We start from the raw sequence: 26583 nt of genomic DNA, 5'->3' as shown, positions 1-26583 counted from the left end.
CAAGATTGGATGTCCACCCAGGCTCCTCAGCATCATCAGATCTTTCCACAAGGACATGAAGGGCACTGTTGTCTTCGATGGCTCCACATCAGACCCTTTTGACATCCGAAGCGGAGTGAAGCAGGGCTGTGTTCTTGCACCAACCTTGTTTGGGATTTTCTTCGCTGTCCTGCTGAAGCAGGCCTTTGGAACTGCAACAGAAGGCATCTATCTCCGGACCAGATCAGACGGAAAGCTCTTCAACCTCTCCAGACTGAGAGCAAAATCCAAAGTCCAGCTGAAATGTCTGCGTGACTTCCTCTTTGCCGACGATGCAGCTGTCACTACCCACTCTGCCAAAGATCTCCAGCAGCTCATGGATCGTTTTAGCAAGGCCTGCCAAGATTTTGGACTGACAATCAGCCTGAAGAAAACACAGGTCATGGTTCAGGATGTGGACTCACCTCCCTGCATTACAATCTCTGAGCATGAACTGGAGGTTGTCCATGACTTTGTGTACCTTGGCTCAACGATCTCCGACACTCTTTCTCTCGATACCGAGCTAAACAAGTGCATCGGTAAAGCAGCTACCACGTTTTCCAGACTCACAAAGAGAGTCTGGTCCAACAAGAAGCTGACGGAACAAACCAAGATCCAGGTCTACAGAGCTTGCATCCTGAGTACACTTCTGTACTGCAGCGAGTCGTGGACTCTTCGCTCACAACAGGAGAGGAAACTGAGCGCTTTCCACATGCGCTGCCTCCGACGCATCCTCGGCATCACCTGGCAGGACAAAGTTCCAAACAACACAGTCCTGGAACGTGCTGGAATCCCTAGCATGTATTCACTGCTGAAACAGAGACGCCTGCGTTGGCTTGGTCATGTCGTGAGAATGGATGATGGCCGGATCCCAAAGGATCTCCTCTATGGAGAACTCGTGCAAGGAAAGCGCCCTACAGGTAGACCACAGCTGCGATACAAGGACATCTGCAAGAGGGATCTGAAGGCCTTAGGGATGGACCTCAACAAGTGGGAAACCCTGGCCTCTGAGCGGCCCGCTTGGAGGCAGGCTGTGCAGCATGGCCTTTCCCAGTTTGAAGAGACACTTGGCCAACAGTCTGAGGCTAAGAGGCAAAGAAGGAAGGCCCATAACCAGGGAGACAGACCAGGGACAGACTGCACTTGCTCCCGGTGTGGAAGGGATTGTCACTCCCGGATTGGCCTTTTCAGCCACACTAGACGCTGTGCCAGAACCACCTTTCAGAGCGCGATACCATAGTCTTTCGAGACTGAAGGTTGCCAATACTGGGGACAATGCAAGTCCCTTGTGCTGGCCTGAAAGTGTCATAAAAAATGCTGTGGGTCACTTTTGTGCCGCTTTCTAGGGAGATAGGCCAGTGCCCGAATGTGTGCCGGCCTCCCTATGCCGATGAGGGCCCCGGAGGATGGGTAAGTTGCATTGGCTGGGCTTGGCCAATACAGGGGTGGGGAGGCATGAAGAGGGCGGGGAGGAAGCAGGAGGGAAGTGTTTTGGGGCAGTGGGAGGGTGGGTGGTGGGTGTTCCCGGGGGCAGGCGGGTGGACAGCGGGAGGCAGGGCCGGGATCCAGTGGTTATGCCGGATCCTGACCCTGGGCAGCACAGCATGGCTCTGGGCTCCTTGAATTTGCGCCACCTTGTCAGGAGGAGCAGATCTGCGGAGACCCACTGGGGCTGTTGCAGTGCAACACAGGGTTAGGGGAAAGGCTTCCCCTTGCCTTGGGCTGTGCTGCTTTTGGCCCCAAACCTGTGCTGGAAGCAAGTCAGGATTACGCCCTTAGGAAGAAATGTTTTATTTGTAAGTAATAATAACCTGAAAAAGATGCTCAAACATTTACCTTCCTATGCTTACATGTGCTTGCAAACTGCAGGAGCTGAGCTCTTTGCAGGGTCATTACAGATCCAGTATCGGATTTCTGAATCACCTCCAGGCTTGAGGCAATTAGTTATCTGATCTTTCCATCACCCTTTGGCTGCTCACCAAAATTCTGATTGTGACCCACCAGAGGGAACCACTGCTCTATTTACCTTGCAAACAATTCTTGCCAAGGATTGTCTTTACATGTATCTACAGTAGAGAGATGATAAGCACAGTGAAAATAATTCAGCCCGTAATCATGAACTGGACATCAATGCAACTAAAGTTTTCTCATTATCGAAAGTCTGACCAGGCCAACCCAAAAAATTGAGGCACGCAACATACACAGCAAGCAGGATTTAATCAGATTGCGCCAAGCTCTGCATGCCCTTCCTCCTTCCTTTCCAGAAGCGTACCAATAATTTCCCTTGGTGAATAACTGTCATCTGATGGTCTTTCTGGGACTGACCCGATTGGTCAGCTTGACACAGAGCACTGAATCCCACCCTTCAGCGGCTCGCACCCTCAGGAGCCTGTGGACTACTGAAGATAAACAGGAATGGCCGTGGCCACGTGCAACCCCCTCCCCCATCACCACGAAATGTGGTCGCCCAGGGGAGGTGGAAGCGCCGGAGGTGGCAGTCCGCTCCCTGCCCTCTCTGGTCGTTGGCCGGCGGGAGACGCTCGCCTGGCGAGACGCTGGAAGTGATCAGAGGTCATCGTTCTTCCCTCGAGGCCTCGCGGAGCATTTTGCGGCGGCTTCTGGACCGCTCGTGGCCCGCGGATCCCGGGTTGTTTAGAGCAAGGGCTCAGGCCCGTCCCACCGCTGCACCGACAAGGGGACGCTGAGAAGCGCGCGCCGCAGCGAGTCTCCAGAGAAAACAGCCTTCCCGTGCTGGAGCGCGGCACACGTGGAGCGGCGGCACATCCAGACGGCCTCCCGCACACGAGGGGCGGCTCGGCAGCCATCGCCGGGAGAAGCTGCGGAACCAGGTGCGAACCTCAGCTGGCCTCGGTCGCGGCCGCAGGACGCGCCTGCCCGCCGGAGCCCCAGAGCATCCCGCCTCCGGCCTGGGGCAGAGAGGGTCTTCCGGCGGCCGCAGGCACGTCCTGGCAGCAGCGTCCAGGCCCGCAGGTCGCGCGCCCTCCTGCTGCGCCCGCCCGGGGCCCCTCGTGGGGACGCCCCCGCCGCGATCGGAGGCGCTGCGCTCTGGCCGTCCCAGCCGCGATCCTCGCCGAGCTCCTCCCGCCCCCTCGCAGTTCGCAGCAGCCGCGACGGGCGCCCGCGCGCAGGGAGGCGGCCCGGCCCAGCCCAGGGGAAGCGACCGCCCGGCCCCGCGACGAGTGCGCAGGGCTGCCTGTGCGCAGGAGACCTTCCCCGTCCGCCACGCGCCGCTGGGTCGGGGCGCGCACGCCTGGAGGTCCCCGCGCTCGCCCCTCCGCCCGCCCCAGACAGGAAGCGTCCCGGCGGCGGCTGCGATTGGCGGCGGCGGCGGCCTCCGCCAAGTGCGCGGGGCGGGCGGGCGGGAGAGCGAGCAGCCTCGGCCGGGCCGCGCCAGCAGCGGTCGCGCCTCCTGCGCCGCCGGCCAGCCAGCAGGAGGAGGAGGAGGTAAGAGCCCGCGCCGCCCCCTCGGGTCCGGGCTGCCGGCCGGGGATGTCCCGAAGGGCGCCCGGGGAGCAGCTCCCCGCGTCGGACGCAGACTTCCCTGCCCCGCGGCCCTCCGGAGCCTGCGCTGTCCTCGACCCGGGCCACGCCGCCCGCGCCCCCCCGGCCCGGCACCGGCAGCCCCTCGCCGGGCGGCTGAGGCGGAGGCCGCTCCCTGGAAGCGGCGGGCTGGGGATCCCAGCCGGCCTCGCTCCCGCCGCCCCCTGCAGCTGTCTCGGGGGACCGGCGACAGCCGCCTCCTCCCGCCCCCCGCCGCGCAGCTGCAGCCGGCGCCGCTTCCCTGCTCGCGAGAAGCGGCGGCTGCGTGCCCGGAGAGTGCCGGGGGGGGCCAGCGGGCGCCTCGCTCGGCCCGCCAGCTGGCGGCGGGTCCTGGCGCGGGGCTCCCGGGCGCTGCTGGCAGTCACGTCCAGGCGCTCCGCAGGCCCGGGGGGGAGGGCGCCTGCTGCTGCTGCTCAGAACGGAGCCGCGGAGGAAAAGGTGCCCAAGTGGCCCCCTTGCCTGTCGCTGCCTTCTGCTGAGTCAGGCCCACCTGGCACCGGGGTGCCGGGCGGAGAAGGGGCTTCCTCGGCCCTCGCTGGGTGGCGAGACCTGCAGGGGCACTTCTCCCGCCCTCCCCGGTGGCCAGCACAGTTCGGTCCGCAGGAGCACAAGCTGGGGTGGGGGGGAGGAAACGGGGCCCGCTGCTTGCTGGCCTGTATTCGCCCCACAAGTGTCCCTTAGCAGGGCCTGCAAGGACTTGGCTTCCTGCCGCTCAGTGTCTTTCCTACCTGTGGGAACAGCAGCTGCCTTGAGCACACACTGCTGGCCAGGAGAGGGAGGCCCCAGTCCAAGGAGGGGACCGAAGACCTTGGAGAGGGCTGCAGTCGGAGCCTGGACAGCACTGGGCTCAGGGCTCAGCAGTGCTGCAGATCTGCACTCTCAGCCTTTTCCTCCCTCTCTCTGTTTATGCTCACTTGTGCTGCCCAGCATGAGTTCCTTCCAGCACTGTGCTGCAGCTCAGGTGCGGTGGAGCATGTGCTTGGCAGGTGGAGGGACCTCTGGCAAGAGAAGTGCTCAGGTGGACCTGGCAGGGCTGATGGCAGTTATTGTCTCCCTTCAAAATCCTGAGGTGCTGCCTTTCTCCTTGCCTGAAGGGAATGCCAGGAGACTCACAATGTTCAGTGAAGCAATTAAACTATAAAGAATAATAATGATAAAGCATCAGAACAACAGTCAGGTCTCATTATCCTGAAAAACCCAGTTGATACGGAAACAGCTGTTACTGAATCATTAGCCCCAGGGGATTAACGGGGTTGGGTTGTGCAGAGTTTCTATGCTGTACATGACATGGGGTGTAAAAGGACTGTCTACAGTCATACTCATTTCTGGCCTCCCTTTCAAGGGAGCTAGCAAGAGTGTAAATGAACAAAACAATGTGCGGTGTAAAAAAAAACACACACCTTTGACATTGCAGAAGTTGCAGCCCAAGCTGGCTGTGGCACCCTAAAGCTTTCTGGGGCACTACTGGCTGCTGGAATAGGCTGAGGGGCTCTGCCAGTACTTGACTGGCTGCAGAAGAGCTTCAGAAGGGCAGGGATAGCTTCAAAATGGCTGCCGCAGATACAGAAGAGTCCTGCAATTGGCTTGAAAATGACTGCAGATACCTTCAGGATGTCCACAAATGCAGCGAGTGGCCACAGAAAGCCAAGAAGAGGCACAACAGTAACAATTGTGTTCCCACAGATAAGTGAATTTGTGGGAACCGAGTGTGTGGCTACTGAGGATTGACTGTATACAGAAACATAAGAACATAAGAGCAGCCCCACTGGATCAGGCCATGGGCCCATCTAGTCCAGCTTCCTGTATCTCACAGCGGCCCACCAAATGCCCAGAGGAGCATACCTAATAACTAGAGACCTGCATCCTGGTGCCCTCCCTTGCATCTGACATAGCCCATTTCTAAAATCAGGAGGTTGCACACACACATCATGGCTTGTAACCCGCAATGGATTTTTCCTCCAGAAACTTGTCCAATCTCCTTTTAAAGGCGTCCAGGCCAGATGCCGTCACCACATCCTGCGGCAAGGAGTTCCACAGACCAACCACATGCTGAGTTAAGAAATATTTTCAGGCAGGGAGTTGAAGAAGGTGGTGCTGCAACAGAGAAGACTTCCGTGCATCACCACCAGCTATGCACCACAAATGATGGCACTCACAGGAGAGCCCTGCCCCGGTGACCTTGGGGGGTGGCAATGTCACTTAGGGAGAAACAATCCCTCAAATCTCAGTCCTCAGCTATACAGTGTTCTAAAGGTCTTCGCTAGCATTAGAAATTGTGCCCAGAAACAGATTTGACAGATAGTCCAGAGGAGAGAACAGGGATAGATGGGTCCTGCCCTACTTCTTGTTTTGAAGCAGCTGAGTTTTCTGAATACAGTAAATCCTCAATGACAGTGCACTCCATTTCGATGGATTCACAGCCCAATCCTATCCACACTTTCCTGGGAGTAAGCCCCATTGAATCTAATGGGACTTATTTCTTAGACATGCATAGGACTGGGTTGCCACTTATCTGTGGGAACACGGGAACTTACATTGCAGCATCCGTTCCTGTTCTTAGCTCTCAGTGGCCAACCTGAAGCTATCTGCACCATTCTGAAGCTATCTGCTGTTGGCATTCTGTACCTGGTTAGTTACCTCTCCCCTATAGTATCCCCCACTGATCCCATAGTATCAATGATTTGGCGTCTGCTGAATCGGTATCCACTGGGTTTTCCAGGAACCAAAACACACGGATAATGAAAATTGACTGTATCTTCATGGGCAAGTTTTGCATTTAGACCACATCACAGTCATCTGATGCAGACACTGCCAGCATGTGGCTCACTATAGCCAGGTCTGATTGATCCATGAAAGGGCACAACTTTGTCCAAACCTGGGCAAGGGCTCCCTGAGCTCTACCAGAACTTGGACATCCAGGAAAATCTCTGAAGTTTAATTTAGACCAGGGTATGCGAATGTCTCGGATGGTTCTGCAATGTGATATCTCAACACATGTTTTGTGGATGTGCTGTTTAACCTGGTCACATTAATAGACTTTAAGCCAAAACCATGAAGAAGCAATTGGACAGAATTCCATCCTTTTATACCCCTCCCCCCTGTTCCCCTCAGTTCAGAATCCAGAACTGGAAATGCTGAAACAAAGTCAAACCCAGAGAATATCACTGGAATTTCTGCAAGGGCATCCAGCCCTGGGTGATATCCTTGCGTTCTCCCTCCCCCAGTCAATCCCTTTCAGTTCTTGACCCTACCAGTCTGTGTAACTGGATTCTAGCCCTTGAATGCACTATCCAGGCTATCTTTCTGAGATCTGGTGCAACTTTGTTCTGGGGCTGGTTCTGCTCACCTGCCTGTTTTCGCTCTGAAGAACTGGCTTCCCCTGCTGAGCACCTTGGAATGGACTGGTACTGGCAGAGGCAGCTTGGCCCAGAGAGGTTTGCCTTTGTGCAGTTGATTTGAGGGGAGGGTGAGCAAAAAGGCCTGGCTGGGGGGGGGCACCCTGGGAGCAAGATCTGGGAGCCATGCGTTGAACAGAAACAAGAGACGACAAGGGGTGGGTGGATTCACTTGCAGTGGGCAGCATGTGCATGTGTGTGTGAGACAGAGAGAGAGAGCGAGAGCGCAAGAGCCACTACTTTGCTCTTTATGGAAGCAGAACTGAAGGATGGGGTGGGGAGGGGGCTGGTAGCTCTGCACGTGTGTCCTGTTACGATGGCTTATTGTAGTGGATGAAAGTTCTTTCACATGAGAAAGCCGCGTGGGCTGGCCTGGATGACCACGATGTGCATAGCTTCCATTAAGCAACTTTCTCTTGCCGTAATCGTCTCCTTGTGGGGCAGCTGGCATGGGATGGGGGACGGAAGCCAGCCGGGGTCTCTACTCCTCGGGCCTCACTTAGGAATCATGAATGAATCAAGGGCTGCATGAATGAGCGAGCCGGTGACTCAGCCTGCCATCAGGCCCTGAGCCGGGATGGTCTTGGAAGCAGCACAGTTTTCCCTTTGTGGCCTGCGGCCTTATCGGAAGTGCAGCCTCCTCAGTTTACAGCCAGTTGGCCGGCCTGCCTGTCCCCCACAGCAGTCCTTGCCTGTCCTTCAAGGCACAGGAGGGAGGCAGTGGAGTGGTCTCGGCAGGCCGAGAAACCTCGCCATGGGTGGGAAGGGTAGTGTGGCCCTGCTGCAGGAGGGAGCCTCCTCCAGAGGACTGGGCAAGGAAGTGTGGCCCCCAAATAGTGTTTCCTCTGGGCAGCCCCCCCAGCTTTGGCTGCGGGCCACACCTGGCCCACCAATGCCTTTTGATCAGCCTGCTGAGCCCCACGGCATTATAACTGCACACAGTTCCTCATGATTTCTCCTCCCTCATGTGCACCCACCACTGTGCCCCCCTCCTGCTTGTTCACTCTTACTGGGAGAGGGAGCGGGAGAGCAGCCTGCAGCTGCAAATATTGTTCTCCTATCGTGAACATTCTTTAGTATTACGTACAAAATAATAATGACAATATCATTTTCTTGCCAGCCCACTACGAGAACAGGGCTGAGTGATGTTGCCCTAGCGGCCGCTGTTTCGGGCAGCTCTGCTCCAGGGGACTGCAAGTGTCAGATTCCAGACAAATTGGCAAGTTCATGGAGGGTCATCGATCCATTGCTGGCAAGATGGAGCCTCCAGTGTCAGTGATAGTGTGGTTTGGGGGAGTTATCCCCTCTGTCCATGCCCTACTTTTGGGCTTCCTGGACTCAACAGCCTGGCCCTGGTGGAAAAGACGGTGCTGAGTTAGATGGAAGCATATTCTGACCAGCAGGTTCTTGTGTGCTCACTGCCCATCCATTTCTTCCAGGATGGGACCTTCCATACCTCAGGCTGTGGCTTAGAGAGCACAGGAGGGAACACGTGGATCTGCAGGTAGCTCCAGCCAGTGCCGGCCCATTCATGAGGCTGACTAAGGGCGCAATCCTAACCCCTTATGCCAGTGCTTTCCAGCACTGACATAAGGGCAGTGCAGCTCTGAGGTAAGGGAACAAACATTCCCTTGCTTTGAGGAAGCCTCTGTGAGTGACAGCCAACTGCAGGAAGCAGCACGTGTCCCATTGGCACCGCTATGCCAGTGCTGGAAAGCACTGACATAAGGGATTATGCCTCAGGCAACAGTTTGGTGGGTGCCCTCCTCTGTCTGCCCACTTCCTGGACTGGGAAAGAGAAGGAGCAGAAGAGGAAGAGGAAGTGTAGTGGAGAAGAGAGCAGTGGACTGTATTATTAATTATTAACAGTATTTATATACCGCTTTTCAACTAAAAGTTCACAAAGCGGTTTACAGAGAAAAATCAAATAACTAAATGGCTCAGAGCGTCAGAGCTACTAAATGTAGCGTCAGAGGCCTCTCCTCTCCACACTCTATCCTCCTCCTCCTTTTCCAGTTCAGGGAGGAGCTGAGGCTGGCCCCTCACCCAGTCAGTGGCAGTCAGCATTTGGCACCCCATCTCAGGGTCCAGGAGGTCTCAGGCCTCCCCTGGCTCAGTAACAGCCCAGTCCTAACCAACCTTCCAGTGCTGATACAGCTGTGCCAACAGGGCATGTGCTGTATTCTGTGGGGGGGGGGCAGTCATGGAGGCTTCCTCAAGGTACAGCAACATTTGTTCCCTCGTGTTGGGTCTACATTACAGCTGCAATGGTGCTGGAAAGTTGGATAGAATTGGACTGAAAGCCAAGCCACATTCCTTGCATCTTCTCTCGAAGAGGGCCTTCTCATGTTGGGTGCGTCCTCCCAATAGACCTGTGAGGTAGGCCCAATTAGCCCCATTTCATGGGTGCAGATTAAGACTGAGAGACAGTGACTTGGTGGTGGTTGTTTAGAGGTCTGTGGCAGAGGTGGACCTCAGTCTCTTGTATGTGCAGTACTTCAACCCAGGGCTCTCTTCCCTCGCTCTTCTGTGTGCCAGAGGCCATCACAACATGCAAGTCTCCCCAGATCAAACTGGAAGGAATGAGCTGAGGGCAGGGCAGGGGAAAGATCCCTTCGTGACTACAAATTATTAAGCTCAGCCCTTTGTTTCAGCATGATCTGCTGGGGAGAGCAGATGCTTCCTGGCTGTTCTGTGTCTGCCCATGAAGGCTTCTTTGCCCAACACTTAAGGGCCCCTGTCTCACCAGAGTCCAGGCCAGGAGACTGTCATGCTTGGATTGGCTGCTGTTTGTCACCATTGAGAGTTGCTGAGATTAGATACAGCTCCAGATGAAGGAGGATTTATCAGTCCTGGTCCCTTATCCACAAATGTGTCCAGTCTCTCCCTCCCCCACCACTTCTGTTTTCCATTGAAAAGCTTGTCTCAGATGCTCTAATCTTGTGCCGCACAGTATCTTGAGGTGTGGCTGGGAGGTGCTGTGTCTAAACCCAAGGAAACGGAGGGGCACCATCTCTCAGGGCTTCTTTTTCTCTTCCTGGGACTGCAGCCAAGATCTTTCCTGTGGTTATTTTTATGCATTTGGGTTTTTAAATGTTTGTCAACTGACCGGCCAAAAATCCAGACCTCCAAGTGCAAATATTCTTCCCTGACTTGGAGGTGCTTTCTCAAGGCTCTCCAAGAATACCTCTTTGTTTCCCATATACACTGTTCATTTCAAATGGCAGTGCAGGCTTTTGTGCTTGGGGGCCTGGTAGGTCTCCCTCTCCTAGACATACCATAGACAAATCACCCCTTTTTGGAACGGAGCTGTGCAGACTTTCTTGCACTGCTGAATGTGGAGACCGTCGCATGATTTTTCTGGAGGCTGCTTCACTCAACAATGAGCCCAGGTCTCCTGCCCTGGCATCATGCAGTAGGAAGCTGCATCTCATCCTGGCTCTCTGAACAAATTGCCCTCCTGCTGCACGTGTTGTTGCATTTGTACTCTGCATTCTTAGGTATGTGCCGAAGAAGTAATGTGAGGAGATACCCAAATGCTGCAGGGCAGTCTTGCAACTTGGCCTGTGGGAGTTGTGCCCATGGAAGAAGCCCTGGTGACAGGAGCCTTTGTGTTTAGATTTTTGACTGTGATTTAAACAGAGATGGCCTTCCACTGCAGCTGCAGATGGCATCGCTGGAAGCAGGGGTGGATGAGCATAAGGGGCGCAGTGAGAGCCCCATCCAAATCTCTCTTTGAGAGGTGCTGTTGTCTGATGTTGCTTAGGAAGTGCAGGCCACCCAGTGGTTCTCTTTTCTCTCAAGCCCCTTCCTGGGCTCTACCAGCAGCCTGGAAGTGAGCTTGCATCTGCCCCTGCTTCCGCCCACCCACCATGTGGCTCATCAGGCAATGGGGGGAGCAGCAGCAGCAGGTGGGCAGTGTCCTTCCCTTCTCTCCAGAAACTGCTGGCATCATTCTACATTGTTGGGTGCCCTGGCTCCTGATGCTGAGCCAGCCAGAAACGTTAACACTGTGCTAGGCACTGGAGAACCCAGAGGACCCCTGTTGCTCCCCTGTCATCAGCGTGCAGGTTTCCCCAGCCAGGGCTCAGTGTCGGGGAGAAGCAGCCACGGTGGACCTGGGGACAGGTGAAAGGAGCCTGCTTGGTCATAGATGTGGGCACTTGTTGGCACATGCCCAGCCAGACCCCACTTGCAACTCCAGGGCTGCAGAAGGCTGTGCTGCAGAAGCTGGCTGTGGGTGGTTATCTTTGAGACAGAGAGATGTAGTGGAATAAATGGCAATCTTTGAACTCGGTGCCCTAACCATTATTTTATGTTTTGTTTGTACATTTTTATTCTGCTTTTCCATTTCAAAGAAGTGTTTGAGGTGGCTTACAAGGATTCAGAAATGTATCTAAAACCCCAGTAACTTCTTGGCCACTGACTGTCAACCACTTTAGCCACCTGTTCAGTTCATGCACGGAAGGGGGGTAGTTGGGGGCTGGGCCTGTTCCTTCCCATTCCTCCATGCATTCAAAGGCTCTCTGTGCACAGCATTCCCACACAATCCAGCATTCTTCAAAACGGAAGAGTCCCAGGTTGCCTGTACAGGATCCTGTGTGCATCCAGCTATATCTGGGTGTCAAGTCCAGGGAGCTCTTGAATGTGTGGAGGTTGGGGGCAGACCCATGGGCAGAACCCCAGGCTTCCCTCCCTCCACACATGTTCATTGACACATGGCACAATGCCTGGCTAGGACTGTGTGCCTTGCATTGTCTTGCTTGGGGGTGCAGCCTGATTAAATGTTGTCTTCCCATTACAACACATGGAGGGTGCTCACCAGCCAGCCTTGCTGGAATGTGCTCAATTAAAAGTGATTTGTCTGTGTTATTAAGTCAAGAGGAATGACCTTAATAGATCACCTGCACCGCAGTGCTCTAATATTTTATTTTAATGAGCTCATGAATCCACTAATCCAGCAAAGCTAGCACCTGCAGTTGATGGGTCTTCCCCTAGAAGCTTTAATTTGGGTCTCGGCCAAACTGTTCTGACTAAATGCCCCGGAGGAATCTTTAAGCTTTTCTCTCCACCCAACCCCAGTATGGTTGGTGAGAGAATCCCAGACTGAATAGTGCAATCCTGTGCCACCAGGAATCTGGCTGGCGGCTGTCTGCCTGCTTCTCCGCGGAAGCTCCCTACCCAAATGCATGTGAGTTGGAGAGAAACCTGCAGCTGCCGCCATTCTGTGCTGTAGCTAACCTGAAGCACATCTCCCTGAAATGATCCCACATCTGTGTCTTCTGCCTGCCCTGCCTTCTCCCTCTCTTGCTTGTTTCCTTGTGTCACTATTGTGAGCTGCACAGGACAGCAACTCTTTCCACTCTATGTGCAGCATGGTGACTGTATGTGGATGGTGTTGTCGAGGGGAGCGGCACTGCCTGCTGACTGGCAGTGAACAGCTCTGGGATTTGGGGTGGAGAAGGGTCTTTCCCCAACCCCAGGGAGTGAGCTTGGGTGCTCTGCCTTTGGCATACAAAGCAGGACCTCCAAGTTCTGCTCCCCTCCCAGAGGCGGGAGGGTGGCTGTGCTGCCCTGTGGTGCTGAGGCTCTTGCTGAGAATTCTTTTGTCTCATTCCCAAACAAACAAAATCTTCACCTGGAACCCCACCCCAGCTGGAGGGGCTGCTGCCCTCCTCTCTCCATTTGAATGTCAGCACAGGGGAAAGGAAAGAATGCCCAGATTTTCTTTGGAGATATGGCAGGGGCTTCTGTTGCTCTGCCCACACAACCCTCTTGCCCACGCCTGTAGTCAGCAAAGGGCTTTTGGTGGTATGTGCTGCCAATGGATAGAGAAAGCAGAGGGAGGAGAGGATTGTGGGATATGCAGGAGTGGGGAGAGGGCTGCATTGTGGTGGACAGAGAAAGCAGACGGAGGGGAGGATTGTGGGATATGGGGGAGTGAGGGGGAGGGCTGGATTGTGGTGGATAAATTGTGGTACTTCCCTCTGCTTTCTCTATCCACCACAACCCAGCCGTCCCCCTCACTCCTCCTTATCCCACAATTTGCTCCTCCCTCTGCAATCCTCTCCCTCCACAACCCCAGTTTGGCTGTACTTGTCATAAGAGGCGACTAAACAGCCACCGGGTAGATGAGGCTCATCAGCTGGGTAGATGAGGCTCTTCAGATGAGGAAGGCAGCTCATCTAAGAGAAGGAAACTATGACCTCAAACCTCCACTACCTTCTGGCTACATCCAGTTATGGAAAAGGCTTCAGGAGTCAACCTTGAGGCAAAATCAGGAGCTGGAGTCCCTGAGGCAGTTCGTGGCTGAACACAGTCACCTCTGGCAACTCCTGCGATGCTGCTGGAACCAACCGTATTGGCTTCTGCCTTTCCATTGGACCATTCCAGCGACGTGGAGAGGGGGGATTTGCTGCATGGGTAATAGCCTATCCTCCATATCTACTTTACCCAGGCTTCACGCACTGGAGAGGACACTCCAACTTCGCCATACTGCGTTGGCACAACACAGGAAGCAGCAGTTTACCGGTTATAAGTCTTTGCTCGATTGGCATAGAGTGTGACGCCAGGGGCTGCTTCCGATGGTGGGAGAGATCATTGCATCTCATTGGGCAGCTACCGCCCGCCTTAAGCTGGGCAGTCCGCAGCCAGTAAGGTGCTGCCTTGCCACGGTCCGTTAACCTCATGGGGTGCGTGGGGTTTAGGGTGAAAACCGACAAGCAGATCGACAACTCTGCACCAGGCTACAGAATACTCCTGCCCTAAAGCTGGGCACCTGGAACATAAGGACAATGACACCTGGCTTTTCCGACAACCTGCAAGAAATAGACGATGCAGGCAAAACAGATGTCATCGACATGGAGGTGAGCAGACTGCAGATGGACATCATCGCCCTTCAAGAGACGAGGCTGCCGGATTCAGGATCTGTCAAGGAGAGAAATTTCTCATTTTTCTGGCAGGGAAAACCACCAAACGAGACCAGGGAACATGGCGTTGACTTTGCGGTCAGAAATACCCTGCTGGGATTCATCATCCCACCTACTGCAGGAAGTGAAATAATTTTGTCCCTGCAGCTCCTGCAGGACCTGTCACTCTCATCAGTGCTTATGCACAGACTCTGTCGTCTTCAGCAGAAGTTAAAGACAAATTCTCTGATGACCTGCCCACCACTGTCAGGAAAAGCCCTGAAAAAGAGCCATTGTTCATCCTTGCCAATTTCAATGCTAGAGTTGGTGCTGATCACAGTTCGTGGCCCACTTGCTTAGGCCAGTTCAGCACTGGGAGGATGAACGAAAATGGCCAACACCTGCTAGAGCTTTGCTGTCATCACGGTCTCTGTGTCAGCAACACATTCTTCAACACAAAGCCCCAACATAGAGTCTCTTGGAGACACTCAAGATCAAAGCACTGGCACCAGCTCAACCTGATTCTCACCAGACGCTCCAGCCTTCCCACATCAAGATCACACGCAGTTATCAGGGTGCTGCCTGCGACACTGACCACTCCCTGGTGTGCAGCAGAGTGAAACTGCAAACTAAGTGACTGTATCACACGAAAAAGGAAGGAAGACCTTGCATTGACACCAGCAAGACCCGGGATCAGAGAAAAGTGGAGGAATTTGCACAAGCGCTTGAGGAAATTCTTCCAGGCCCAGCCAATGCAGATGCATCCAACAGACGGGTACATTTCAAGAATGCCATTTACAACACCGCCTTGTCCATATTCGGCAAGAAGACCAACAAGACGGCAGACTGGTTTGAAGCCCACTCTGAGGAGTTGACACCAGTCATTGAGGAAAAGAGGAGAGCTCTAGCAGTATACAAAACCTGTCCCAGTGAGCGCAACCTGCAGGTCCTCCGAGCTGCTCGCTGAAAAGTTCAGTAGACTGCCAGGAGATGTGCTAACGACTACTGGCTCCAACTCTGTTCCCAGATACAGATAGCAGCTGACACAGGCAGGATGTATGACGGTATCAAGCAGGCCCTAGGTCCAACACAGAAGAAAACTGCCCCTCTGAAGTCTGCAACAGGCGAGGTCATCCAGGGTGCAGCAGATGGAACGCTGGGTGCAGCACTACTCTGAGCTATATTCCAGAGAAAATGTAGTCACCGAAGAAGCACTGAACAACATTGAGTGCCTGCCTGTGTTGGAAGAGCTTGACAGTGAACCAACCCTAGAAGAACTTCACGTGGCCCTGGACTCCCTTGCCTTTGGCAAGGCACCTGGAAAAGACAGCATCCCTGCTGAAGTCCTAAAGTGCTGCAAAGAGTTCATCGCCAGGATTTCATGAACTGCACAAAATCCTCTGCCTCTGCTGGAGAGAAGGTGGAATACCCCAGGACATGAGGGATGCAAACATCGTCACGCTATACAAGAACAAAGGCGACAGGGGTGACTGCAATAACTACTGCGGCATCTCTCTCCTTAGCGTTGTCGGAATGCTGTTTGCCCGAGTTGCACTGAAGAGGCTCCAGGTACTTGCAGAGAGTGTCTATCCAGAATCACAGTGCAGATTCCGAGCCAACAGGTCCACCACTGATATGGTATTTATTTATTTATTTATTGGATTTGTATTCCACCTTTCTCCCCAAAGGGCACCCAAGGCAGCTATTCTCCCTTAGACAGCTGCAGGAGAAATGCAGAGAACGACGACAGCCACTCTTTATAGCCTTCATAGATCTCATGAAGGCTTTCGACCTGGTCAGCAGGGACGGCCTCTTCAAGATTCTCACCAAGATTGGATGTCCACCCAGGCTCCTCAGCATCATCAGATCTTTCCACAAGGAAATGAAAGGCACTGTTGTCTTTGATGGCTCCACATCAGACCCCTTTGACATCCGAAGCGGAGTGAAGCAGGGCTGCGTTCTTGCACCAACCTTGTTTGGGATTTTCTTCGTTGTTCTGCTGAAGCAGGCCTTTGGAACTGCAACAGAAGGCATCTATCTCCGGACCAGATCAGATGGAAAGCTCTTCAACCCCTCCAGACTGAGAGCAAAGTCCAAAGTCCAGCTGAAATGTCTGCGCGACTTCCTCTTTGCCAACGATGCAGCTGTCACCGCCCACTCTGCCAAAGTTCTCCAGCAGCTCATGAACTGTTTTAGCAAGGCCTGCAAAGACTTTGGACTGACAATCAGCCTGAAAAAACACAGGTCATGGTTCAGGATGTGGACTCACCTCCCTGCATTACAATCTCTGAGCATGAACTGGAGGTTGTCCATGACTTTGTGTACCTTGGCTCAACGATCTCCAACACTCTTTCTCTGGATACCCAGCTAAACAGACACATCGGCAAAGCAGCTACCACGTTTTCCAGACTCACAAAGAGAGTCTGGTCCAACAAGAAGCTGACAGAACATACTAAGTTCCAGGTCTACAGAGCTTGCATCTTGAGTACACTTCTGTACTGCAGCAAGTCATGCTCTTCACTCACAACAGAAGAGGAAACTGAATGCTTTCCACATGCGCTGCTTCCGACACATCCTTGGTATCACCTGGCAGGACAAAGTTCCAAACAACATAGTCCTGGAATGAGCTGGAATCTCCAGCATGCATACACTGCTGAAACAGAGACGCCTGCATTGGCTTGATCATGTTGTGAGAATGGGCGATGGCCGGATCCTAAAGGATCTCCTCTATGGAGAACTCATGTTTATCATAATTATAGTAATCAGTTCAATGCAATCTTTTTGCTGGGGAGATACTTCTGTCTCAGTGCACCATCCCCATTGAATTCATGCTTTTGAAATGGGGGGGGGGTGCTGATCATTAACCTTTCATATCAATGTTAATACGTTGATGCGCTGCCTCCAATGCATTCTTGGCATCACCTGGCAGGACAAAGTTCCAAACAACACAGTCCTGGAACGTGCTGGAATCCCTAGCATGTACGCACTACTGAAACAGAGACGCCTGCGTTGGCTCGGTCATGTCGTGAGAATGGATGATGGCCGGATCCCAAAGGATCTCCTCTATGGAGAACTCGTGCAAGGAAAGCGCCCTACAGGTAGACCACAGCTGTGATACAAGGACATCTGCAAGAGGGATCTGAAGGCCTTAGGAGTGGACCTCAACAGGTGGGAAACCCTGGCCTCTGAGCATTCTGCTTGGAGGCAGGCTATGCAGCATGGCCTTTCCCAGTTTGAAGAGACACTTGGCCAACAGACTGAGGCAAAGAGGCAAAGAAGGAAGGCCCACAGCCAGGGAGACAGACCAGGGACAGACTGCACTTGCTCCCAAAGTGGAAGGGATTGTCGCTCCCGAATCGGCCTTTTTAGCCACACTAGACGCTGTTCCAGAACCACCATTCAGAGCACGATGCCATAGTCTTCCGAGACTGAAGGTTGCCAACATCCGCTGCCAATGGGTGCCACTGGAGGGGACGGGGGGCTCTTCTGCTCTTTGGGTTTTGCAAGAGTGCCCACCTCTCCTGACAAGGCTCCCTGGGGGTCCCTGCTCTCTTCTGTTAGAGCCCGCCCCCCAGGCCTCAGCTGGGCTTGGGCACATGGTAAAGTTTCATGCAGAGCTTTGTGCTGGCTGAATCACGCTGGAAAGAAAGAGGCTTTATCCCTGGAACTTGTGTCAGCCTCTGGATGTGTGATGTGGCCTAAGGTGGATGAAGTGGGACTTCTCTTCTGGTTTCCCTGGTCTGAGGCGAGGGCTGACACGAGACCTCCCAGAAGGCAGAATGTCCCTGTTTCCAGCCTCTGCTCTCTGGCTGGGGTGGGGAAAACAGCAGGATCTGCAGGTGGCTTTCCATGGCAAGGAGGTTTCACTCGGAAACTGCTCTCCCCTCACACCTGTGCTGACTTGAGCTGTCAGGGATGTTTATCTCAGATTCCTTGGGGGGAGGGTCTTGTTGATCCTTGAATGGAGTCTTTCTGCCCCCAACAAGCCTCCGTCTCATGTCCTGAGTCGTACTTCAGGATTGTGTGACAGGGCGCGGAACCTCTCGCTCGCTGTTTCCTGGGCAGCCTCTGCTGCAGGTGTGAGAGCAATTGGATGGAAGAAGCCTCCTCCAGGCGTTTCTCCCTCCCAGCAACAGGATGCTCTCTGGGCTCCCGCTCACCCCTTGGGCTCTCCCCCCGTCCCCGAATCTGCCTTTGGCTGAGTGATGCCTTGGTCTTCCTGCTGGCCAAGAGCTGTCAGCACTGCCTAGTTGCCACTCTCCAGGGCTCCAGGCAGTCATCTTTCTCTGTGTTCTCCGCAGCAATCAGGGGCTCCATTACTGAGATTGGTCCCCTGTTCTTGTTGCCACCCCCTCCAGCTTTGTCACCAAAGGTTGCTTGAGGCAGGAATGCTTCATTCGGCTTGTGCTGCCCTGTGACATGCCTGACGTGCTGAGTGATTGAGTACCTGTGAACGATTCCTGCAGAAATATAAAACAACCCCTGTTTCATTGCAAACTTAAAGCAGATTCCCTATTGACGTAATCCTGTTGCTGAACTCCAGCGCATACGGGAGGATGGCTTCTGGAGTGTGCTGGTGTGTCTCCAGGGGAAAGGTGATTCTGCGGCCAGAATCCCACTCAGGGCACTGGACAAGCGGAGTGCAGAGAGTGCTGTCAGTTGACCTCTGGATTAGCTCTGGACAGTGGGATGCCTCCTCCTCCCTGTGAATATGCTGGGGCCCAAACCACTTGCTGCCATGGAGCCCGAAGCAGGAATACTGGGCAATGTGCATGTTTATGGCTTTGACAAGTGGAGCCCTGTTGGTTTCTACAGGATACCAAGTCTCTGCGCAGCAGCCAAGTTAGCAGCCTTTTGTCGAACAGCGAAAAGGTTCCTTGCACACAAGAGCTGAGCCTGCATGGCAAGCAGTGGCTGCTTCAACATTTTGGAGATTCTTGGGCCTGGCATCTTCAGTAGGCCTTGTTAGCATGCAAGAAATGGAACATGCAGGGCAAGATTCTCCCACAATGCCTCTGCCTTGTGTTAGAAAGGATGTACATTGCTGCCTGCAGGACATTAGGGGGCAACGTGTTGTCTAGGAGGCAGTTGACTCAGAGGCCCTCCCCCCATCCCTTTACTCTTGTCCTCTTTGACCTGTGGGGGGTCCCTACCCTTAAACCCCTTCTCTCTCATCTCCTGATCCTCCAAGGACACAGACCTCCTTCCATGAGTGCCGCATGGAGTCTACCATGCCATGAGGTCTTGCACACGCATGCAGAGGGAGAAGTTGTTGGATTCCCTGCTCCAAAGTCTAGGACCTGCACCAGCAACACAGATGCACATGCTTGTGAACAGTTCTTTGAAACCTTCTTACTGCTTCTGCTCCTGTTTTATTGCAGCAGCAAGCTAGCAGCAGATGTTGAGGAGCAACTGGGAAATGGAACACGATGTGACTCTGCTTGATGTAGACCCTTTTTCCAAACTGTCCTGCAAAGTGAGGATGAGGCTGCTTGCTTTCTGATCTCTTGATTGCAAATCCTTTTGCTGCTTCCTAGGTTTTTTTTTGGCCCACTGCAGGGCTACTGCCTCCTATTTTCCGCTCAGCCGCTTCCAGAGCTAAACAGTTCATTCATATTCTCCCCCATCTCTCTCTCTCTCACACACACGCACACTTCTATTTTGTACCAACTGGGATTTTTTTTATACTGTGATTTCCCATTTTTCATCCTCCTCGGACCTTCTTGCACCCCATGCCCTTTTGAACTTTTACCCCAGAATGCCAGCTGCAGGGAGGGCACCAAGATGCTGGTTGTGTCTTATTGTCTTGTATGCTTCCTGATACATCTGGTGGCCACTGTGAGATACAGGAAGCTGGACTAGAGGGGCCTTTGGCCTGATGCGGCGAATCTCTTATGAGCTTCTGGACAAGAAGTGATCATTTGTAAATGCCTGGGCTTTTGTGGTGTACATCTTATTTGGAAATTGCCAGGTCTAAATTCATTCAGTTGTGCAACTTGTGAATTTCTAAGAGAAGAAAAAGCCGAAGGCCAAATGTTTGGCACCCGGGAAGCGGCAGCTGGGGTCAGAGGCGTGCCTTTGCTGTGCTGGCGTGCTCCGCGTGATCCCATGAGTCATGCTCGTGGGGCGCTGCTGCACCGGATGGCTGGGTCACAGGGTGAGGACTGGAGTCTGGGGCAGCTGAGTTTGTGTTAATGCGCTCCAGAGGCATTAACAACCTCCACAAACTCCCAATTGCTCACCATGCATTCCTGGGTTCCAGATGAGCTGCAGCCACCCTGGGGACAAAGGCTTTGGCTGCGAGGAGGGACTCATTGGAAACATCTGTTCCGTGTGCGGAAATGCAATATGAATTGCAGCATCATGGCTCTTTAGACGGAGTGATGGGTCTGTGCCTCCTTTGACGTGGTTAATGATGGGACCCAAACACATCATCCGCTAGGCTCAGAGTGGGCTTTTTGGAGCACGTTTTCTGGGAACAGCACCTTTTCCTAAGAAAAGCCAACTGACTAAGAGCAACAATCCCTGCGGAACTGGAAATCCATTTGCTCAGTTTGGATGCATCAAGGCAAGGGATGTAAGGAGGAAGAAGTGTTATCCGTTGTGGGCCACCCCCATCATATTGTTGCCAGATTGACTTCCCTCTCAGACATGCAGGGAGATCCCTTTGGAGGGCAACAGTATGGCGTTTATCCTGAGTCCCCTTCTGTAGCGCTCAAAGTTCTGATTTGCAAAGGTTCCCCAGTCTCTGGCCCAGCTCAGAGGGGGCTCCTCCCCTATTGTTTCCATAGAACTGCCCTACTAGGTCTCAGAACCATCCCACTCTGTGCACCTGCTACCCATCCTGGCAAGCTCCTCCCTGTTGCCTCAGACTAGATTTTGGGAGAGGAGGAGACCACGCAGCCCCCGTTGCCTCCCCCTCTTCACAGAGCAGCTTCTTTGGGCTACTGCCTCCTCCAGAGCCCCCAGCCTTGCTGCCTTTGCCTCATCACTGGTGCTGGCTTGGTACAGGGACCAGTCCGGTGGGCTTGTGCGGTCCCACCCCCTTCCAGCCCCATACCCACTTCCCTGTGTCTCTGCCACCCAGCCAGTGGGAAGCCTCCCTAGGGAGACCCTGAAGTAGTTGTGGGACCCAGCTGTGGCCTACGGGTTGGCAACTGTGCCAGCTGTGGGGCTGGTGACTGGCTTAGCAGCAGTGGGCTACTTGGCTGACTAAAATTTGGGGTGCCCAAGGCTACTGGAAAGGTCATCCTGGCAGTAGAGCCGGGGGAGTGTTCTAGATCTGCTGAATGGGATGGGTGATGCATTCACAGTGGTATAGCGAGACTGCTCCCTACTCAGGCATTATTTTTTCCTGAGTGGCCAAAGTTCGGCACCAAACTCAGTCCTGCCCTTTCTCCTTTATGTCTTTTCAGTCCCCCTTAGTTAGTTCTTTCCTGTTTTTCCCCCTGGCCGATTCCTCCCATCTTCCCACTTACTTTCATAAACTCATTCTCTTCCTTTGCAACTGCCACTGCTCTGGGTCCTCCAGGAGGAGAGAGACGATGACTGGATGGAGGGACTTGAGCCTGGTGGCAGGGAGAGGATCACATCCCAGCTCAGTCAGTGGTCTGGACGAGGTTTCCTGTCTTGGCCGAACCCATCTTGCCAGGGCAGTGTTAGTCCTGGAATGGCAAAGCACTTTGCAGACGTCAAAGAGCTGTTGGAAGTGTTAATTGCAGTATAAATGCTGGACTAAGCTGTGAGCTGCCTGTCCCAGTCGAATGTGGAATCAACTGACTTGTTAGGGGATGGCCAGAGTTTCAGGTCCTGAAGAGCCTGAGAGTTCAAGAGCCATGACACACACATTCTCATTAAAAGTGTTCCTTCTGTATTAATACATTAATATTAAAATTGCATGTCTGTATTGCAGCTAATCACTGCGAGGCTTTTCTCTGTTTGTCAGTGCCTGGACTCCTACGATATCCTCTGGCAGGGCTGATCTGCAAGAGCAGCAGTCCCTTCCGGAGCAAGACTCGTGTCGGTTGTTGTGTTGGCTTCTCTGAAAATAGTTTGTGTTTTGACTACTTTGATTTTAATGTGGTTTGTTTGGTTCTCCTTAATTTTCATCCAGAAAGGCGTGGGAAGATTTTTGTGATTTGCTTCACAGCAGCGTTTCAGGTTATTTGCTTTGCAGTGAACAAGCGCTGCGTGACAGCTGAGGCACAGAGGCTGTCTCCTGGGGTACTGGAAGTGCAAAATCCTTTCCTGCTCTGCCGTGTCTCCTCTTTATCCGTGTTTTTCCAGCACTTCCCTTCTCCTTCCTCTTCAGCAGTGGCTCCTTCCTCTGTGTGGCAGCTGCTTCCTCTCTGCCCTCGGTGGCTGCAGAGGGCAGCCTGTTGGCATCTCAGGGAATCATAAAGTGCTGACTGCCAGAGAGCCGCTGAGTGTGGCTTCCGAGCCACAGTTTAGCCCCCCTGGAGAACATAAGAACATAAGAACAGCCCCACTGGATCAGGCCATAGGCCCATCTAGTGCAGCTTCCTGTATCTCACAAGGCCCACAAATGCCCCAGGGAGCACACCAGATAACAAGAGACCTGCAAGGCTTCCTGGGAATTGTAGTTAAGAACATAAGAACAGCCCCACTGGAACAGGCCATGGGCCCATCTAGTCCAGCTTCCTGTATCTCACAGCGGCCCACCAAATGCCCCAGGGAGCACACCAGATAACAAGAGACCTGCAAGGCTTCCTGGGAATTGTAGTTAAGAACATAAGAACAGCCCCACTGGATCAGGCCAAAGGCCCATCTAGTCCAGCTTCCTGCATCTCACAGCGGCCCACCAAATGCCCCAGGGAGCACACCAGATAACAAGAGACCTGCATCCTGGTGCCCTCCCTTGCATCTGACATTCTGACATAGCCCATTTCTAAAATCAGGAGTTTGCACATACACATCATGCCTTTTTAAAGGCATCCAGGCCAGATGCCATCATCACATCCTGCGGCAAGGAGTGCCACAGACCAACCACGCACTGAGTAAAGAAATATTTTTATTTGTCTGTCCTAATTCTTCCAACGCTCAATTTTAGTGTATGTCCCCTGGTTCTGGTGTTTTTTGAGAGGGAAAAGAGCATCTATCTATCCACTCTGTCCATCCCCTGCATGATTTTGTATGTCTCGATCATGTCCCCCCTCAGGCGTCTCTTTTCTAGGCTGAAGAGGCCCAAACGCCGTAGCCTTTCCTCGTAAGGAAGGTGCCCCAGCCCAGTAATCATCTTAGTCGCTCTCTTTTGCACCTTTTCCATTTTCACTGTGTCTTTTTTGAGATGTGGCGACCAGAACTGGACACAATACTCCAGGTGTGGCCTTACCATAGATTTGTACAATGGCATTATAATACTAGCCGTTTTGTTCTCAATACCCTTCCTAATGATCCCAAGCATAGAATTGGCCTTCTTTACTGCCACCACACATTGGGTCGACTCTTTCATCGACCTGTCCACCACCACCCCAAAATCTCTCTCCTGTCACAGACAGCTCAGAACGCATTAGCCTTCTTTGCCCCAATGTGCATGACTTTACACTTACTGACATTGAAGCGCATCTGCCATTTTGCTGCCTATTCTGCCAGTTTGGAGAGATCCTTCTGGAGCTCCTCACAATCACTTCTGGTCTTCACCACTCGGAAAACTCTGGCGTCGTCTGCAAACTTAGCCACCTCACTGCTCACCCCTGTCTCCAGGTCATTTATGAAGAGGTTGAAGAGCACCGGTCCCAGGACAGATCCTTGAGGCACACCGCTTTTCACTTCTCTCCACTGTGAAAATTGCCCATTGACACCCACTCTCTGTTTCCTGGTCTTCAACCAGTTCTCAGTCCATGAGAGGACCTGTCCTCTAATTCCCTGACTGTGGAGCTTTCTCAGTAGCCTTTGGTGAGGGATTGTGTTGAACGCCTTCTGAAAGTTCATATATATAATGTCCACAGGTTCTCCCACATCCACATGCCTGTTGACCTTTTTAAAGAATTCTAAAAGGTTTGTCCACTGTGAGGGAGGGGCTGCCAGGGTTCAGCGGGGACCAGGGCAGTGGGCAGAAAGCAGCCATAGTACAGCTCCTCTGTTCTCCTTCCTCCTCTGATTCTTGCGCTGGAGGGAAGCAAGAGATGTGTGTTGCGTTGCTTCCTTTGAAAGTGGAGGCAGAGAAAAGCCAGGGGGAAAGAAACAAAGGGGAAGGAAGGAGACCGGAATTGGGGGTCTGCTCTTCCCTTTCATTCTTCCTCCTTAATGCATCCAAGTTTGTCATAAAACCTTTACTGGGAGGAGAAATGGAGCATGTGTGTGTGGACTGTGCAGATATGGAAGCAGAGCTAAGAGAAAAAGGTGCCCCCGTCTCCTCCCCCCACGATTTTGTTTGCCGTAAAACGCCTCTGGCTGTGGCTTGAAAGGCTTCATTGCCATGTTGTTCCACTCGGAGTGTTTAGGTTTCAGCCTTCCTGATACAAACCAGACGGTTCCTGTGCCAAATGCAAAGATTCCGGCCTGGCCAGAGCAGTTTCTCTGATGGCTCTGCCTGGTGGCTTTTCACTTTCATCTCCTCCACAACAGCCTGATGGAGCTGGGCAGGAGGAATGAGGACTCCACAGGCTTCCTGGGCATCCCCTGCCCCACTGGGTTGTTGCAATCTTGAAGGGGCTCACAGGGGGTAGACAGGTGCAGGCCCCGTCCTCTGCCACTAACATCACGGGTGGTGATGTGTGAGAGGCGCTCCGAGTGGGACAATCCTTCCTCTTTTTGGTGTCGTAGGGCGCAATCCAGCCCTTGACTCGGGCCGGTGCAAGTCCCTTGGAACAAGCCTCCATGCTGATGGAGGCACCAAGGCTTGCGTCGGCCTGGCTGAGCCGACACAAGGCTCTGAGGTAGGCAGGGAGGGGGCGGGGAGGAAGCGTGAGGGAGGTGTTCCTGGGCGGGGGGAGGGCAGGCGGTGGGCAGCCCCAGAGGTGGGCGGGCGGGCAGGGAGCGCCTATTGGGGCTCACTACCAAAAACCATTCTCTGCCTTCCAGCCCAAGTCCCTCTTGCCAGCACTGTGCTCAAATGGTGTTTTGCGCGGTGGGGCAGGGACTGCTGCCTGCTCTGTGGAGCAGTTGGTGGTGCTCTTCTCCGTCACTGGGGGCCACCTTCCTCCCAGAAACGCCCTTGGAACAATGTTGAGCCATCCAGTAGCATCCTTCCAGGAAAACATGGCAGCCCTCAGGTGATCACTACCCTGAGGAGTACCCAAGCGCAACTGGTTAGTCCCTGTTCGCCTGCTGTAACTGGGCTGGCAACATTGGGGAGGGTGGATTTGGCGTCAACCTAAACGGTTACCACATGCAACTAAGGGCACAATCCAAACCTGTGCTGGAGCAGGCAAGCCAGAAGGTTCATTGGCTGTAGCGGCTCAGCCAGAGGCAAGGGGAAGCTCTTCCCATTACCCATGGGTAAGGGCTGCTTGCCCCAATGGGTCTTCTCTGGAGGTGGCGCAAATCCAAGGAGAGCAGAGCGACCTGAAGCCGCTCCGTTCTCCCCAGGGACGGGGATTGGGATCCGGCATAACTGGACGGGGGGGGGGGGCTCAAGCAAATTCCTGCTGTTTCCCCTCTCTGCCCCCAAAATGATGAGCTTCCAGTTGGAGGTGGCCAGTGTGACCGTCTGTCCCCTGGAAATGGCTGCCAAGGGCCACAACTGGGGGGGGGGGTGCCTTCTCCACTCTCAGCCCCAGCTGCTCTCTCTGCCTGCCCAAAATTCCAAGTGGCAGAAGGATTGAGGGGGAAAGGGGCAGCTGTCCTTCCCTCCGCCCTCTGTGGTTGCTACCCCTTCCAACAGCCCTCAAGGTTTGCAGCCTGCAGAGAGCTGATGTGGCAGCTGATGTGGCCAAGAGCATGAGCTTTGAACAGGGACACGCTGCTTATGTATTTGTGGCAGCATCTGCTATTTGGGGGTAGCAATACTGGTCTTCCTCACAGAGTCATCACTGGGAAACCAAAGTAATGTCTGTGAAGCACTTACGATGCGGAAGTGGCTGGGAAGCTGTCGCCCAAGCAGTGTTGCTATGGAGCGAAGACAAGAATCCCTCTGGAGGGTTTTGAAGAAGAGCTTTGCGTCCACCCTGAGCTCCGTTTGGGATCAAAAGATTGTTGAGTCTCTCTCTCTTTGAGTGTGTGTTGCCTGTGGCAGTGAATTCCCAGTGCAGTGGCCAGTTTATTATCTGCAGTTTAAAAGGATCTCTGTAACAGGGAGGGGGAGAGCCTCTGTCTTAAACCCCACAGAACCACTGTGGTCTGGCAGAACAGTCAGTGCTGGGCTAGGTGAACCAATGGTCGGACTCAGTGTTTCATATGTCCCTGAGGGACCAGAGTGCTTTAGGACAGCATCTCACAGAAAACACATTTTGGGGCAAAACTGATAGAAAATAGAATGGCATGAATGGAAGATCGTGCACCTGGATTTCATGCGCAGTGCACCTTCAGGGGTTGTGGTGCACCCAGTGAGAAAAAGATGCTTGCACCCTTAGATCATGAAAACTGCTCTGAAAGTGCAGGCCTTCACCCCTGTGGAAGTGAACGGCCATCGTCTCTGCACTTAGCAGAGTCATAAATTGTAATTTGCATTGTGGTCGATGGTGCTAAATCCTGAAGAATTTTAAGATTTTTGAGTATTAATTTTGAGAGGAAGTTAATGG

At 53.5% G+C, this 26583-nt stretch overlaps 1 protein-coding gene across 1 annotated transcript in view; it reads left to right on the top strand.

Annotated features, from left to right (window-relative positions):
* Positions 1–2451: 2451 nt before the first annotated feature.
* IL11RA (interleukin 11 receptor subunit alpha) overlaps positions 2452–26583 on the top strand; it is a 97150-nt gene continuing 73018 nt past the window's right edge. Inside the window, exon 1 of the mRNA XM_066616124.1 lies at positions 2452–2867. The gene's annotated coding sequence lies outside the window, so the exon portion shown is untranslated. The remainder of the gene's footprint in view (positions 2868–26583) is intronic.

This window comes from Tiliqua scincoides, chromosome 2, assembly GCF_035046505.1.
Source record: "Tiliqua scincoides isolate rTilSci1 chromosome 2, rTilSci1.hap2, whole genome shotgun sequence".
NCBI classification, from domain to species: domain Eukaryota; kingdom Metazoa; phylum Chordata; class Lepidosauria; order Squamata; family Scincidae; genus Tiliqua; species Tiliqua scincoides.
This window is presented reverse-complemented; position numbering and strand designations above follow the sequence as displayed.